The sequence below is a fragment of the Athene cunicularia genome (genome assembly GCF_003259725.1).
Source record: "Athene cunicularia isolate RWA chromosome 1 unlocalized genomic scaffold, athCun1 chr1_part2, whole genome shotgun sequence".
Classification (NCBI taxonomy): Eukaryota; Metazoa; Chordata; class Aves; order Strigiformes; family Strigidae; genus Athene; species Athene cunicularia.
Genome location: NW_020799092.1, coordinates 26,719,354 through 26,733,876, shown reverse-complemented (window position 1 = coordinate 26,733,876; position 14,523 = coordinate 26,719,354). Strand labels below are relative to the sequence as shown.

The 14,523-nt window shown below is 38.6% G+C and overlaps 1 protein-coding gene across 1 annotated transcript in view; it reads left to right on the top strand.

Moving 5' to 3' along the window:
* The window catches only part of ATXN10 (ataxin 10), an 80,345-nt gene that overhangs the window by 51,444 nt on the left and 14,378 nt on the right, over positions 1 to 14,523 (top strand). The gene's annotated exons all lie outside the window — the stretch shown is intronic.

Sequence of the window (14,523 nt, the reverse complement as noted above, 5' to 3'; positions counted from 1 at the left end):
CAGAAGAAGGGCTGTATCAAAGAAGGATTAAAGGAGATAATGGAGTATTTTACTTCTCTTTTATGATGTCAAATGAGACCCATGTCAGCAAGCACCAAAACCACAGTAAATTAATAGTGTTTATTCTGCAGGGAGCTGTGTATGATGAGATACTCTTGAGTCTAATTCTGTGTTGTGAAGGAGCTATCGAGACATCAAGTACTGAAAAATCCATCTCTTGTTAGAAGCTTCTGTTTCCTAAATTTTTAATTTTTTTTTTTTGCGATTACTTTATTTTACAAAGATAATAGAATCTTTTGTATGATGCCATCAGCTCTGCTTTCAACAGCTTCAGTGTCTACCAAGTTAGACTTTTTTATAGTGGCAGCAGAGCATTTTCACCGTATATGAGAGCAGCACTCCCATTTCCTTGTCGTTTTTTTTTTTCTGCAGAGAAAAGGAAAACCTGTGGAATGCTACCCTCTGTCTGACAAAAAATAATAATATGTGTATATAGATGGGAAATAGGGTAATGATCCTCCCTTTCCCCATTCATATTATAGTATATAATAAAAGGTTTTAATATTTCTGAAAAATACTATTAATCCCATTAATCACTCTTGCATAGCTTTGTCTCTGACCGTTATGATGTAATATGTGTTTATATAAGTGAAATACATTTTTGTGGAATACCTTATGATAGTGGAGGGGAGGGTGTTGCTTTCATTTTGAAAGGGTTGATTTACTGCTTATTGTTCATTTTCGCTCGGATTTTCAAAGGCCCCTGGAGCAATTAGGCATGCAAGCTTGGTGTTTTCAGTGGAAGTTGGGTATTAACTTGCCTTAAACTGCCTGCAAATATTATTGCTTTATGCTGTCTTGAAAATTACTTAAGATTCTGGTGTGTGATATCATGGAACATTATTTAAGTACCGTTGAAACTTTAGAAATGCCAATAGTATGATATCCTGTCTGCACCTTCAGCTTCTTTCATAAAATTTAAATTGGTTCTAATAAATGCACTTGTTTTTAAGGCAGTTTCCATACGTACACACATGTTTGTGAGGAAAGCAGCCCATATCACTGCCCAGACAAGAAAACTGAAGTTTTGAGATGAATGAACTGTTCGAAGCGGTGCATGGGTCAGACCTAGAACTGGATGAAAATGGGGTTAGTTCATGTGTTCCCACATCTCTCTTCACAGTAGTATCTCACAATATATGTCGTCTTTTATATCCATTATTGAGTTTACACAGAGTTTACTTTCTATATTCAGTCAGAAGTAATTTAGTACAGGGTAGATTGTGGGGTTTTTGTATAGCAAGTCAACTGATCAAAGCATCTGAGAGACCTTGGGCTTTACCATTGATTGTTGGTTTTGTGGGACTTACCATGGGAATTGTAGGCACAAGATGGGGAAGTGGCTTCCTCTTTGGTCAGTGTAGCTGGTTGCTTAGCATGAGAGGGCTGCACATCACTTACCAAAGGCTCCTGACCGGCAATGTTAATATTCTGATTCTTAAATGAACTGAGGCTTGCACACTTGTTTTCTCTAATATTTTTCTGTAATTTCCACTCCTAGCAGAGCTCTTTTCCCAGTAACAACAATAATGCTGTAGTAAATTAAGTAATAGCACACTACTAATAACAAGTAATAAAAAAATACAGCCTCTAGTTTTATAATATAACCTTGTTTGGTGTTGCTCTGCATGACTTATTCTGAAAACATAAGTAGTTCCCAAAGACCTGGGGCTCAAACGTGACTTGAGCTAAGCCCTCCAAGTGGACAGAGTTGCATCACTGTTTTCAGGAGCTTCTTCAAGAGCCGAGTGACATCCTGCTTGTTCTTTGTGAGGTGGGTTTTGGAGGCAGCCTACACCTCAGGCAGTGTGCCTCTCCTGAAGTACAGTGGTGCAGTCCTACTGTGTCGGGCACTGGTGACACAGGTAAAGCAACAGTGAAAACCTGGAGGGGGAGAAGAATTGCTCGGCAAAGGCTGCTTCTTCATTTCTGTTCATGGTCTCTGCCTGCTGTAAGGGCAATAATTACAGGGGATTAGTGCACTGCCTTGTTGGCAGTGGTGAAAAATATTGTAATGCTTTGGAACAGAGAAATATCTTACGAGTGCTTTGTTGCTTCTTCGCTTTCTGTTTAAAACCATTCTTTGTTGTTAACAAGCATTCTTTAGCTTCTACTCTGTTAGCATTAGGAATACATTCTTTACATCTTTTCTTCCTCATAGTTTTACTTACACTGTTGTGATAAGTTCTTAAGATATAAGGGAGTGGGCAGACATGTAAACTGAGATGCAATTATTAAAATAGGTCTTGCCAAGCTTACTGCCCACTTGGATGGGTTGGTATTTGTAAGAAAAGTGTCTGGTAAAATGTTCGTTTTGGACTCATAAATGTTTTGTATGTGGATGTCCAAGTTACACAGAGTCTTGCATGAAAAGCAGAGAAGAGCAGATAGAAATGCTGAACTCGGGACACTGAGTGTTGTGTTGAACCTGCCAAGAGTCTACGATGGATGTGCAGTTCTGCATTCAGAGGTTTCCAGAGTTCTTGTCATGCATGTGGGGCAGTCCTGCGGCTTCTGTTTTGTTACATCTCCTTCACAAAGCTGGATTGTACGTTTTGAGTAAATATACTGGAAGGAAAGAGGTGGGATCTCGGGCTGAGCAAGGAGTGGGGTTTTTGTCTGGTAGATGATGAAGTTATCCAAAGGAAATAGTGAAAATTCCCCCTTACTCCCCTCACCTTGTTTGACTTGCCTTCTAAACACCTCAGTTTTATCATCTGGACAGAATTTATACTATTTTCCAGGGGGGGGAGGCTTTAGACCCTTATTTTCCACTCTCACTTTTAAAGATCTGAAGTGATGGATTCAGTGCAGCTCTTTCTGCTTGTTTAGTAGAGTGGACTTGTTCATTTTAATAATGAATAAAACTTATGAAAGAAACCTAATGAATGAAGTATAGAGGATGTAATTCTTTACTGTAGAAATGAAATACAAAATGGGTCACAGCAATTAATCTGGGTCCCTATTTCTTTGTTCATTTACAAGACTATGTACTGGAAGGTGAGTTGATTAATCTCTGCCGTATTGTGACAGTTAGCGCCGCTCTGCACAACCTTATTTCCCTGAAACGTTTATCTTGTGAGGTGTTTAAAATAGTTGATTTAATTGCAAGTGTCATCAGTACTTGAATAAGCAGTGGAATAATGTAGACCTTATTCTGCATCGTTTCCCTTTCTCTCTTGTAAAAGCTTCAATCATGTAACCTTGCTGGAAGTAGTAAATAGGGAATCGAAAGGAAGTAGAAAGCTTGACAAAGTTTAATTGCAGTCTTTAGTCACTGTTCACTCTGGTTCACTATTACCTCGGAGATCAAACAGGGGAATCTGAATTGCCTGGGGCTTGTGTCCTGTGAAAACCATTACCAAGGATGCAGCGCTGTCTGGAACAGGCGAGATGCGAGACATGAGCTGGTTCCTTGCAACGGGGGAGCAGCCAGCTGGCAGAACATCCATGTGCTGAGATCATGCTGTACTCTTGCCTTCTGAGAGGGATCCTGAAGGGAAGACTGTGACGTTTCTGAGTGCAAAGTTAGGCTTAACTTAGTAAGAATAAAGCGCTTAGTTTGGGTTTGGAGCTGTAATCTGTTTGCATTGGCTTTGCCATCTTTGACTGACTCTTGTTACTAATAGGATGGGTAGTATATTGCTACCTGCTTACTTTGTCTAGCAATATAGTTTGATATATGCCCAGAGATCTCTATCCCCCTGCAGAATAGTGAATACACACAAGTATATCTCTGAGATGTCTCTTTTTTTTTTTTTTTTTAATCAGGTGGTTAAAAGCAAAACCAATCCCTTCAGGAAAAGAAAGCAATCCATACCCTTATGCCAAGGACATTGTAGATACCTGGGATGCTGATGGACCCAATGACAGAGTGTTAAATCTCTGAACATGTGTGTTTCATTGGTAAAGTTATCCTATTGTTTATGTAGGGGAAAAAGTTTTAAATACAGAATTGTCTTTGGTACTGGCACCTTCTTACCTGAACGGAATCACTCTAATGGGGTGAACAGTTTATGAGGGCAATTTTTTCACATGCCTGTTTTTTATTGGAGGTGACAGCAATGCTTCTGCTAATGCAATTATATTGGTTTTTGTCAATGCAAAGTTGAGAAAGGAAATGCTCTGCAAGAGAAGGGGAGAAGAAAAGCTTCTACAGTTAAAATTAATCTTAATAAAAGCAGCAATTAAAACAACTGGATACTGTTTAATATAACTTGAATTTTTTTTATGTATACATCTAAGCCAAGTTTGTTTTATATGAGACTCCCTAATCTGAAGACTGTTGAAAGTATGAACAAGATTTGACTTGTTTGGAATTCAGTTTTCCATTCTCTTTTTCAGTGAGGCAGGGTGTGCAAAGAATTCAGTTAGAATACAGTTGGAAAAAGGTGCCAGCATCCATAGATCAAATTGTCACCATTCAACTGCTTAACTTAATCTTCTTGCTGTAGTGATTATAAAACAGCAAATTTCAAACTAAATACTAAAACTTTGTGTTGTTTAACAGTTGGCTCTTTCTCACCTAAGATTTTAAAGAAGACTGTATGAGCTTATCTGTTCTTTTTCTTCAGATTTAGTTTAACTTTTTAAAAGTAATTATATTCTTCCTGACATGCCAGGATTTGGAGTTACTTGCAGTGGAGAGTATCCCACATTTATCTGCATAATCCCTTGAGAGAGGTAGGAGAGAAATAAACCACTCTTGATTTCTTCATTAGAAACCTTCATAATTGTGATGTTTGCATTTTCCTAATGTTAAACATAAGCCTAAAATGGAATTGATTCTTGGTTGAGAGTTGAGCACAAAAGGAGGAGCCTTTTGGATCTGGGTGCTCTGAAGTGATGAGCTTCTGCACACCTAACTAAAGTTCTGCATGGTTCCACCGTTTGAATGGGGCGATTCTAATGTTGTAGCTATCTATGGTTTAATGCTTTGCTAGATAAGGACAGAACAGTCAGGGTGTTGCAGGACTGAGCCCTTTAATTGATAAGTTTTGTCTAGGTGTAGCACTGCAAAAGTCATCAGTAAAGCTTAAAGTGGGCTTCCTCACAGAAGTGCTTTAAAAGCCTGGGTTTTGCAGTGGAAATGAGATCTCTAACTAGAATTGAGATACCCTGAGCAGAAAAGTATCTGTGGTTCCAAAGTGTCTTCAAAAGTATGTGTTGTGACATATAAGGTAACTGTGTCTAGTGCTGGTCCCGTATGGATTTTATGTTAGTCTTCAGCTCTGTCACAATCATGAATCCTTAATGAAGTGCCAAGATTTTCATCAAAGTGCTAGAGACAGTTAAACAATAAAGAATCATGAGATCTCGAAGTGGTGGGACAATGCGGGTAGTAAAGGGTCGGTGTGGAGTTTTTGCCCTGAGGTGAGAGATGCATGCCTAATGCAATATAGTTTGTAAAGCACTGAATTATTTTCATAACAAAGTGGTTCATTTGTTGTTAGAGAATAATACAAAACTTTATTTTGTTGTGCTGCTCCTTTATAGGCAAAAAGTTAACGTTCCCTCTTCTAGTCCTATTCCCCCTTCTGCTCCACCAGCTTTTGGCAGTTGATCCAGTCGTTCCTTGTGACTTTCATGGTTTGACCAATTTCACCTGAAGCCTTGACTATTAAAATGCATTGAAAATTTTCTCTTGCAAGGAACTTAGATGCACTTAGGTACAGTCAAAGTTTCACATTAATGGAAATTTTAATAGCGTGTAAGCTATTTCTTTGTTTTAGGTTTTATTTTAAACAGCTTCCACTTGATATTTAAATTGCATGTTACATAGAAACATCTTCACATATTGATTGTCTGGATATCCTCAATGATTAGGTGAAGGCTGATGTGTGAGTACCATACTTCCCTTCTAGTGTATTACTGGCCTGCTTTATGTGGAGGATTACCATAATTACCATCTAATAGGTGTATAAAGATCAATCTGTATAGTAATATGTTCTCGTGATTCATAGACTGAGACTTTGAGCAAACCTTGAGTATACGTAAACGTAAACTACTTTGGCTTCTCCCAATGTAAAGATGTCTGTAGAATGATGATTTTTATGCAACATGCGTTTGCCAAAAGCAAGAATGGGACTTGGGCATTTTGGAGTAAAAGAAGGATTGTGGGAGGAGGATTATTCTCGTGAAGTTCACAGTGTTTTAAATTAAGATGTTGGATAGCTCTAGAAATGAGATTAATTGCTTTGATTTATAGCGGAGAGGGAAGATAGAAGAGAGTAAGTTGACTAGATGTCTTCTAACGTTCAAAATTAAAACAAGCTGGCTCTGCAAACAGTCAGTACCAATTTACAGCCTTGTTGGCCTCTTCTCCATTCTGAATGGTTTTTTGAACCCTATTTGGTGTTGAACCCCGCTACCCTTGCAGCGTAGCACAGGACTCTAGCCCTTTCTAAAGGAAAGCTCAGCATGCTGTTGTCAAACAGCCATTTCCAGACCTTTTTCAAACTCACAGTAAGCACTCGGAGTAAGTGTTGAAACTGCCTCTGTAGCATTGATGTTTAGTGTGCATGTTGGAGATGAGCAGCTCATGTAAAAATACTCATTTTAAGTCAGACTGAAGTCTAAAAATAAGGTATTGACCTTTATGTGGAAGAATTTTCAGAGGTTCCTGTGACTCCTTTCCCGGTCCAGTGGGCTGAGTAGTTAGTTCTCGTACATGTGGTAGACGTGAATTAATCTTGGTGTTCACCAGAGTCTTTTGGCCTGTTGCATGTTTTTTAGACTTGCTGGTTTGCAGAATTATTTGGAAGGTGTATTGTGTGACATTCCTCTCTGCTTGGAGCAATTGTTACATACACCAGGGTGAACCATACGATGAGAAGAGGGTTACAGCTGTGCTGTGGACATCTCAGGTGGTTCTTGGCATGTTACCTCCTTTGTAAAACAGGGGAGTGTTCTCCTGGGCTTTGAAGGGGCTTTTGCTCTTCTAGAGTAGCCTCGGCATCGGTTTAAGAAATGCTGAAATCAGAAAATGCCTTTGCTTTCCTCACTGATCTCGGTCAGCCTCGTCATTTATTTTTCTGGGTGTATATTTTGGGGCCTATAAAGATGGGAGATGATGTGGCCTAGCTTGTCGAAGAAGGACCCTGAGAGTCATGACTTTTTTTTCTCCTTTCTCCACCTTGGATTCAGATGCTTTAGTAAGACATGGGATGTTTAAAGTTCTAGTAGCTTGCAAAATATTCTCAAGTGTTCAGATTTTTGTTGTTGTTGTTGTTCCATATATCACTCTGTTAAATGAAGAGCAATGTATCAACCAAAAATGTTTCTTGCTAGTTTACTAGATGGTGAAGAACTGAATTTGTTTGGGGTACTCAACGTTAGGAAAACTATTACTAAAATATCCACCTTCTGATGTGGCTAATTTAGTATTTAAAAAAAAAAAAAAAAGCTCAGAAGCCATACTGTACCCAGCACTGCAGGAAGGGGGTGTATCGGTGTTTCCTGCTTTGTGCCAGTGTTATTGATTGCTGAGAGCAAGGCCACTGTATCTGGAAGAATGTCAACCTTTCTGAACACTTTTTCTTCAGCTCAGATCTGAGCTGTTCATCTCAATTCTTTCAACTTTTACTAGTGTCAGATATAAGTGACATATATTTTTCCATTACACTAACAAGGAATTTCACTACTTCTCTATGTTGTTTTTCATTGTTCTAACCTCAGCATGAACTTTTTGAGTTTCCCTGTCTTTTCCTGACTGCCATGCCACATACAATTTCTTGGTCTGGGTTTTATTTTTTGGGGGGGGGTGTTGTTTGCTTGTTTTAAAGCTGCACCAGACTTCACAATGAGATCGTGTTATAATACTGTGAGTGTTGAACATGATCCCTTCTGGATACATAAAACTTTATCTTCCTTTCCACTTACAAGAGGTTGCGTTTGCTGTTTTAATTATCCGGTGAGGCACAGGAGTCAGTCATTTTTTCATCTGTTTCCTGGGTGGTTCCTAAATTTTGGTTACTGTGAGATAATGAAGTTTCTCAGCTTGTATTTTTATGACAGTCCTAAAGTTTATAAACATAGGCACAAGCAAAAAAAACCCACAGATTTTCTAGTTTGTTGCGTATTGAGATTTAGCTACTTGTAATTTGTCAGTTCAGTTCATATTTTAGAAGTACCAATAAAATAGTTTCATTGAGGAAATAATGGAGCATGACCTATGTGATAGACTACATTTTGTGATTAATTCACTGCAGTAACTCTTGGTTTTAGTGGTACTCTGTGCTACGTTCAGGGCGAGGAGGACATGAAGGAGACTTTGTGTGAAGAGGGGGTGGGAAATCCCTTACCAGTGATCAGCAAGTAGGATGCTGAACGCGTACTACCAAGTCCTGCTATTAACTTTCCCACCAAAATCAGGGAAGCATTGAGCTCGACAGAAGCTTACAGATGTGCTTACAAACAGTTTCGGTGTCCTCACAGTGGGGTTCAGTTCCTTAACTCCCTCCACTCCTGTGGCAGCCCGTCACCGGGTTCAGTCCAGCTCTGATGTCTCGCAGGCTTCAGCCTGGCTTTGTCTTATCAAAAAAGCAGCTGAGAGCCTTCAGTTCTCTTCCAGACAGTGTAACTTCTGTCACCAGCCCCGATAATTGTTTTCTAAAACTCCTGTTGAGGCTGTATCAGAGCACCTAGTCTTCAGATTTGGTTTTCTTTAGGTTTTTCCCCTCCTTTCTCCTGTTTTTCTTTGTGTCTTTGAGAAGAGAAAGGGAAGTGCAGTGACTGTCATCTGCAGTTTTGGATTTCTGCCATTGGGTGATGCTGTTTGTTCTAAATTGTAGACCTGGAGTATTCTACTCCTCGCTGTTCACCATGGCCATGCTTGAACGAAGTTTAGTGATGCCTGTGCCTAAAGGGAACTAAAGTACTTGTATAGTCTCATTTTTAAAGCCTGCAGAAGCGGGGAATGAGGATGCCCATGTCCGAATAGGCAAAGGTTCTGCCTATTCAGATCTTATTTGCAGGATTCCATTCAGTTATCTTTTCTGCTTGAAATGCAGGGCACTTTGAAGTGCCCAAATATTATTAGAGGGCTGAAATAATATCAAAGTAAGTGGTGATCACTTTTGCATCCTTGTATTAACTATAGATTATCTAATCTCCTTACTATTGGAAGAAGCCTACCTTAATTTTCATGCCTGCTTTTATCTGTGCAGTGGTAGAACAGGTAAAGAGAGAACATCTTTAAGAAGATTCTAGAAAAAATATCTCAGTTCTTACTTTGTTTATGGACTTCATAAGCAGCGAGAATCTTCTGTCTGTGTTATCTGGGAGAACAGAGTAATAATCCCTCTCCAGTCTACTGATACCTTTATTTTGGCAATTCACGTTAACTGTGCTTTTCGAAAAATTTCTATTCTTTAATCAAAACAGCTCAGTATTTCCATAAAGAAGTGGCAGAGATAAAAATTACCTCATTAATGAGCATTTAAATGTTTAAAACTGCATGTCTCCAAGTTCACACATCATAATTGCAGTCAGTCAGACTTGTTCGGGCTGTTATGGCAGAAGTGGTTTGCTGGAAGGATTTTGAAGGGACATTGACCAAAGATCCTAGTAAAGACACTGGAAAAACAGTTGGGCGTTAGTTTAAGTTCCTTGAATAGAGCTCTGCCTATATTTAGATATTGCAGTGATGGGAGCAACTTCAAAGTACTATGTCAGGTGATCTCTGTGCTGAAAGTCAGAGCACCAAGATGATGCTGAATTAATCCTCTGCTGTTTGTGACATGCAGAATGAGCTAAACTTGCAAAAGTCAAGATGGTGGCTTGATTGTAGGTATGAAGCTTTAGTTGATTATAGAGACTGCTGGCAAGATTTCCTTCCGTCTTCCCTCCAAGCATTTCCTTTGGAAAACATCACAGGACTGGTTGCTTCCATCCCCTATCCTGATGGGAAGCTCTCCTCTAAGGAAAGAAGAAACCTGTGTCTCCAATGTGGTTTTTCTTCTCACCCATAAGGTTATCCCTCCATAGGATAAGATTAGGTGCTTGCTAATAATTGATGTCTGTTCAGGTGGAGGATCCCTGTTGGTTTAGCACGAGAGAGTAACCGACTAGACAACAGCATTGCACATCTATTTATTCACCTTCCAGACACTGGTACAGGCTCCTGTGGACTCTAGCAGGGTTATATCTGCTTGGAAAAGTGATAATACATAGCATGCCCAAACAACCCTCACCTCCAAGACTGACACTAAATTTTCAGATGCATCCTCACAGTCTGAAATTCAGAAATGCACTTTTTGCCACTGATTTAGAGAAAATAAATGTCTGTGTGCATGTTGGAAATGGCTAAAGCGGGTATAGAAACTGTTGGCAGTTGTCATACACAAATAAGGGATGATTTGACCAAAGTCATTCTTCAGTTGTGATATACAAGTGAGGGATGGTTTGACCAAAGTCTGTCTTTGCAAGATAAAACAAGATTGCTGTTCAATATAATAACTCTTATGTTACCATTCTGGTGGGTTCTCAATGTTCTGTAAGTATAAAAGTTTAGTGATCTGATGAGGTACAGAAGAGAATTCTGCTTTGTTTTGCATGTACTTTGAGCACTAACCCACACACTTGTCACAATTTATTTCTGAAATTGGAAATACAGCCTTGCTGTCAAGGGGGTGTTCTTGTCTTACTGTTCATTGTTCTCATTTATGACATGGAATATCTTCTGTAATTCTAGGGAATAGGGTAATTGATAACCAGTAGAAGTCAGCTGTTTTCTGGTTTGCTATCTGTAATCTGTATAATTTTATATAAATATATAGGGGGCGTGTATCTAATTTTATATAAATATATAGGGGTGGGTGTCTGTACATATATATTTATATTCACATATATATTTTATATATGTGAAAAAGAAGCGTGGACAGCAGGTCAAGGGAGATGATTCTTCCACTCTGCTCTGGTGAGACCCCACCTGCAGTGCTGTGTCCAGCTCTGGGGTCCCAGCACGAGGAGGCAGACCAGTATGAGCAGGTCCATGGGAGACCCACGAAAATGATCAGAGGGCTGGGGCACCTCCCCTGTGAGGAGAGGCTGAGAGGGGCTCTGGGAGACCTTACTGCAGCCTTTCAGTACTTCAAGGGGATGTAGAAGAAAGATGGAGAGAGACTTTTTTACCAGGGCATGTAGTGATAGGACAAGGGGTAATAGGTTTAAACTGAAAGAGGGTAGGTTTAGGTTGGATATAAGAAAGAAATTTGTGATGATGAGGGTGGTGAGGCCCTGGCACAGGCTGCCCAGAGAAGCTGTGGCTGCCCCCTCCCTGGAAGGGCTCGAGGCCAGGTTGGATGGGGCTTTGGGCAACCTGGGCTAGTGGAAGGTGGCCCTGCCCATGGCAAGGGGGTGGGACTAGATGAGCTTTAAGTTCCTTCCAACCCAAACCAGTCTGGGATTCTATATACATACATACGTAGAGGTGTATATATACACGTACACACACACACAAACTGATCTGTTGCCTCAGTATACTACTGTGTGGGGACTTCTTTGGAAAAAATACAGAAGACGGGTGTTATTTTTAGTTGAAACTAAATGCATTGTACATCTTAGATTTACTAGTCTTCCTACAAGCAGTGTTTACATTGCTTTACTCATCTATAGTCGTGTTTACAAATCTCTTTCACAGTAATCTCCTGAGTAAGAATCTTAACTTTTGTTCTATTCCTTGGGAAAAAAGTTGTGTTGTTAGGTTTGTTTTTTTAAAAAAAGTTCTATGTACTTAGATCTTATTTTCATTGGTGGCAAGATGCTGGGTTTTGGCATCTCTCAATGAACTTTGCTAAAAATGAGTTACGGATCAGTCTTGATGTGAAAAGAAAAAAAAAAAGAGGAACAGCACTGATACTTGAAAACACAAAAAATTTTGTATGAACATAAATTACACGAATTTACAGAGGCTGAAAAAAATCTTACTTTGCAAGCCAGCAGTACTTTGAAGACTGTGAATGCCAAAACTGTGCAAGTCTTGAACAGTGTATGTATCCCACTGTGCAATTTAGATATGATACAAACCATGGAAATTATATTCCCCTGATGACAGTTTCCTGAGGAACAGAGCACCCAGTATAAGGAATCTATTTGCAATATGAATGAGTATAGCCAAGACTGCTGCAGTATTTTAGTTTGAGATTCATTCTGCTTGTGCAACTTCAAAAGTATAATTATTCTGCTTTTAAATGTAATAAAAAATTTAGGGTGCCTCTAAAGGAAAAATGCCCAGTGTGCTTCATTCCAGGCTAGTAATTGTTGAGGTGATTTGTGCAATATTTCAGGTTGCTTTAATATTTTTAATTTATTACAGTCTGGCTGATATTTCCAGTGAGATATAGAAACTAGGTTTAATATGAGGATTAGCTTCATCTTGAGAAAAAAAAGAAGTGTTTGTATCTATCATAAACTAAAGTAAGTATTGAGTTGCTTTCTTTTTTGTGTGTGTTTTAGCATTACAGTCTGCTTTGGTTTGACATTAATCTTACCTATGACAAAATAAGAATTTAGATTTTGGTCTAGAAATTACTGTCCTAGACCACAGTTATGGAGCTCAGTTAATTCATATTGAAGTTGGCGACGTTTCCGTTGAGTTTTAGTAAGGGTAAATGGCAACATTGACCTCCAAATTGGGTTTTGTTTTTTTTTTCCCCCCTCTCTTTTTAGAAAAGGAGGGGTGCTACCCATAGAGCTGTTCAGGGACTGCAATTTTCCGTAGGACAGTTTCCAACTTTTCTAAAAATGCTTTCACCTTTTAGTCCAGCAAAGTTAAGTTTGTGCATTTGAGTCTGGAATTACTGAAGGGCTTTACTTCAGGCAATTGTTCAGCATTGTAGAAATAAACAAACAAACAAACAAATAAATAATTAAATAAATAATGTAGTGTTTTGCCTGCAACAAAAGTGGAAACAGTTTAGTGAAAATTAATAATAAATTGGTAAGTTCCCTTAAACTTGCACCTAAGTTACGTTACCTTGATCTTAATTAGACGCCACTGCCTCGGTATTTTCTAACCAGGTCTTTTTAGTTGTCTCAGCTCTGCTGGTTCCTCACAGCTCCAGTCATGAGAAGCTGATGCAATTTTAGAGGGCATTCACTACTGCCAGTTCTTCTGGAATTTGCCATCCAGTTGGAGTATTTGGTGGTTGGGAGTGTCGCCTTTTAATCCCAGCCTTTGAGTCGTACAGTTTCATGAGCACCTCCCCATGTAATGCATTTTTTTCAAAGTGCTTTTAGAATTTGTAGCGGCTAAGAAAAAGAAAAGCTTTAAAATGCTTTCTTAGTCATTTTTAATGTCCCTACAGTAGATCAATCTGGTGGCAGCTGATTGAGGTTCTGATTCCATTTTTTTTTTTTTTCTTCTCTCACCTTCTGACCCAGCATTACTGTCAACCTACTCCTGCAGGCTTTTCTATAAAAGTGTCGACCTGTTCCTTTGAAAATCAACTTCAAAGAAAACAGTATTTATTAATAAACTCTTATAGAAGTTTTCTTTGTTCTTCAAAAAATAAAAAATAATCGTGACTTGTAGATCTTAAGGATTTTTTAAAAATGTTTCTAATTTTGATTACATTTATTTTGGTACAAATTTCAGCTACTGAAATGTACCCTCCAGCTCTGCTCTCGTATGAGATGTTTTTTTCTTTAATGGACTCACTAGGAAGAGTTACTGTGCACGTGTAGGTTTCCTTTAATGAAGTTTTAATAACATGATATATTTAATAACATGCTACTTAATGCAGAGTAATGAAACTGTGTCTTGAAACAAGAACTTTTTCATTAGAACCTGCGGTCTTAACTTCATAGGTACAGACCTGTAATCAAATTAATGATCTGTTGCAAAAAAGGAAATAACAACGTCAATAAAGAACATTTAAAATTTTGTAAACAATTGGCATAGTGCCTGGGGATATAATATTGTGCAGAACAAGGCACGTATATCTCATGTAAATTGACTGTATGAAAGGATACATTTATTAATGAATTTTTAAAACTATTTGAACACCAAAGTTAAAAACTTTGAATTCTGTTCATCATGGATATATGAGTTCAGGGGGAAGCTGGCAATTTTACTTTCATAGTACCTGCAGTTGTTATTACCAGGCTGCAAGACATTTAGAGCCACAAATACGCAAAAAAAACCCCTCTGGTAGTTGTAATTTAGAGGTAAATTAAGAAACTAGTATGCAGTCTCCTTATGTACAGCTTCATGTATCATCTCGCTCAATGGCCTGAGGCATTAGCAAGCTTTCAGCATGAAATTTAGTGCTAGAGCATGCATACCTGAGTTATTGTATATCATGCATACTAAATATATGGCTTTTATAGACATATAAATCACAACATCAGGATTCTTGTGTTTTCTAAATGTAAAGCTGATCTTAATCTCAACAAGGTGGCTAAATTTATCTTAATAAGAGAATCTGATCCTGTGCAAAGGTTATGCTTGGTGAATCATTA